Genomic DNA, 3,929 nt, shown 5'->3' with positions numbered 1-3,929 from the left:
ACTCATTCCTCAGATAATTTATTTTATAGGTGGTGGTTCTGTTATTTTTTAGGGATTTTACTTTATAGCGTTCTGCAGTTCCTTTATATGTAGATGGCACTGGTTTGGAACTCTTCTCTGACAGCCAAAATGTGCTGGGCCTCTGCTTTACTGCTGTTAAAGCACAGAGTTAGTGCTCATAGGCATTCATAGGTGGATTAGGATTGGATTATGTAGGAGATAGGCTGCCCTGGCTGCTGGATTGACATTAGAATTCAAAGCAAAATTTCACTGAAGGTTTGTCACTGACTCCCCAAACTGGATATTTTGCCCAAACTGGAAAATTGGCAATTGGCTGGTATCTGTTCTCTCCTTGAGATGACAAAACTTGGGTGCAATGAGGCGTTTTGTCTTTCATTTTATGTTAAGAACTCCATGTGTTTTTTCTAGATCTTAGCTGCGTTTCTGAAGTGTGGTAAAAGTTCCAAAAACTTTTAAGATTGTCAAATTTACTGAAGATAAATACATGCACATATACATGGAGAGAGATACAGGAAAAAAGAGAAGCAGAGAGAGAGAGACATATGTATCTTTAGATGCATGTACATTATGTATATGTAAATATCATATTTTGCAGAATCTTTACTCAGATGTATGATTTTCTTTGACCAATTCTTACCCACATATTTTCAAGTTTACTCTTAATTATTTTGAGTTAGAGTTAAGGTGATCTTTATTCATCCTAGAGAAAACAGAATGTTCTGTCCAAATGCACTAACAGATGTAGCTCCCTATGATTCAAATCATAGTTTTGCCTGATCTGGAATTGCCTATGCTCCAAAGGAGTCATTTCTGCCATCACATAAGCGTTGCCATTTTGCTGTTAAACACAGCAGCTGTGTGAAAGAGCACATAAACCCTTCACAGTGAATCAGATGCAGGTCTGAAAGGTGGTATGTCCATAGAGATCACCGTGGAGAATTGTGTTCAGTGGACAATTTAGGCTAAGCCTGAAGTTCTTCCTCCAAATCTTTATCTTGCAAAAATTTCCGTAGGTCTTCAGCATCCACAGGCTGTTTTATCGTGTAGTCAAAAGTTATCTGCTGCTAGCACAAAAGCCATTAGAACTGCTCTTTCAGTGCAATTCAGTGATGCTGAGGATTGTTACTACTTCAGTCTGCTACTTCTTGCTTACAGCATTTGTAGCCTGAACATCTGCGTCCATTTAGAGAAGGTCTGGAAGCCAGGTATTGGCCAGATTTGATTCTTCACAAAAGCTCAGAGAAAGATGAGACAACCTCCTTCTACCCTAGATATGGAGAAATCTGGATTTTTCCTCCACTTGCTAGATAGACAGAAAAATTACTCCTTCAAGGTAGAGCAAGAGCAATTGCACTATCCTCTTAATCAGTACCAGCAGCGTATCAAGCTCATCATCTTGATGGTAATAGCTGTTTGACAAGACAGGGTAAAAGTGATAGTCTTCTGAAAATGAGATAACAATCCAGCTTGAAAAGGGAACCAAAAGAAAAGGGAAAAAAAGAAGAAAAGAAAAAAGAAAAACTAGAGACATGACCCTGTATAGGGTGTCTTTTAATTTAATTTCATCGTAGGATAACAGTTTGCCCAAAAACGTCTTCTGTGAGTCACGTACGGTGCTTCAATCTGTCATCTTGTATTGACCAGGCTAACATGGAAATATACTGCACTGAGCTTTTGTCAGGCTTACCAGCTTGGTCTAAAATTTGATGATTTCTTTTTTAGTCCATAACTGTGCTTCTACTTTCTTCTCTCACACGCAGAGAGCTCAAAATGGAAAATTCATCCAAATGCAAAAAGAAACAGCATGATCTGGCTCACAGCCCCTCAGAAGTGCAGGCAAAATTGGATTTTACCCTTTTCCTAAACATTAAGGCCCAGAGTCAGCCAATGCTATAAGGAATAACGGAAAGGGAAATGAAGAGGAATGAGAACAGTCAGCAGAGCAGCAACAGGGAAACTTGCCATTCCTGCTGGTACAACAATTATTATGCTGCTTTATTTTAGTAACAATTCTTTTTCAGAAATTATTTACAAACTTTCACAGGAGTCAACTGCATCAAATGACTTGTAGTATATACTAAGAGACTGCAATATAGTTATTTCACATCATTTTGTAACAAAATGAGTAGCAGAAATGAATTAGATGGTTAATCCTGAGGAAAGGTATCTGTTGGTCACAACCCTTAGCATTAGAAGTATCCCTTCTGATTCAAATATTTATAACATCAGAATTAGCTTTCCAGGAATCCTCTCTTCCCTTCTCTTTAAGGTAACAAAAATAAAGAAATAACAACACACGCAGTGGTCTGTGAGCATTCCTGCCAGGGAACTTGTTTCCTGGAAGCAGAAGGGGAGAAAATGCAATCAAAGCAAATGTATTTAAAACCAAATAAATCTTCATCTAGCTTCATCTGAACATTTCTTCTCCTCTGGTATTTGCTCTGCTCTCACTGTTTCTTCCCATGCTTCAATGATCTATCTCTCTATCTTAGAACTGTGCCACCACAACTGCATCCCAGAACTCAGCAAATTGGAGAAATTCAGTGTGAGTGTATTCTGGTGGTGAGATCAGTGATTTCTTATTGGGAACAAAACAAAACAACAAACACAACAAAACCCGGCCTGGAACAATGGTCTGTTTTTAAGCTGAAAAAGGAATATTTGTTGTGGAAGCCATGCTATACAAGCTACAGTCTTAGAAGTTGTGCCAAGCAGCCATAAGAACAGGAAGTGGTGAATGTGTGGCCGTGTGTTCTTACAGCACATCCAGCAGATTAAAGTCTTACCTGGTGTTTTTCAGAAGAGCAATCCTAAACAAATGAAGCTGTGACTTTCACAAGCCTGATTTTCCTTGCGAGACCTCCTGCGTTTTCCAGATCTACAGGGAATTGGATCCTTAAAAACGTATTGCAATGTGTAGTGTCACAGGGTAATTTATATCTTTTACTTTTCCTGTACAGCATTACGGTCTAGGAACCTCTTTATCTTTAGATTTTGCACCAGGAGGACCCGCAGGGCCCAGCCAAAGTCCTACAGACACATGGGACTATATTTGCTGTTGAGAAGATCTTGCAATCTAAACATATCAGACAACTTAAGAAGAGGAATGGAATCACATTAGGGGATAATGATTTGTCCATGCTCTTAAAGAACTCTTTGGCATCAAAGTAAGCCCAGATCTCTGCCTAAGCCCTTACTGTCAGTTAGCCAAACAGATATGGAAAGACTAATAAAAATCAGTCAATATTTAGATGGTGCCATAGCATCTTATTATTTAATGAAACTAAGTAGGAAAGTAGGAAAGTAGATGCAATGAATCTGAAGATCTGTATTTCAGCAGAATCCTTCCCCTACAAAGATAAAGAAGGAGGCACCAGAGCAAGGAGCATTTTTTTCCCTGTCTGACAACACTTAAGCCAAAGTGTTTTCAACAACACTAATTGCCCCTCAGATTTCTGCACTGCTTTATGACAGAGCAAATACTGCCACAGATATTTCATTTCTTCCTGGAAGAGCATTTTACAACGGCCACCTGTTAATCCCCCATTTCTATTTTATTTTTCCATCTTCTGCTTCATTTCTGTTTTCAGCAGCGTGTTGCAAGTTCTGATCAATAGTCCTGGGGTGGTGAGGTGGGAGCTTTTACCAGCATGACAGCCTGTCTCACTGCAATACAGGAGCAGACCCTTAGCGGGATCTCTGCTCAGAATAAAGAGGTTATCTCTGAATACAGGTAGCCGTCTGCTGAAAGCCATTTAGCAGATTTTTGGAGAAGAGGCGGCCACAGGCAGGTGAGGTCTCTAACCCACGTTCCACCCCGCTAACATGAGCAACTCTGTAACTTATATCATCGTGAGTAATGCTCTCCATCACACACAATTCACCTTCCTTTCTTTTTTCTTTTCCCC

The sequence above is a fragment of the Meleagris gallopavo genome, chromosome 12, assembly GCF_000146605.3.
Source record: "Meleagris gallopavo isolate NT-WF06-2002-E0010 breed Aviagen turkey brand Nicholas breeding stock chromosome 12, Turkey_5.1, whole genome shotgun sequence".
Classification (NCBI taxonomy): domain Eukaryota; kingdom Metazoa; phylum Chordata; class Aves; order Galliformes; family Phasianidae; genus Meleagris; species Meleagris gallopavo.
Note: the sequence above shows the minus strand (reverse complement) of the source record.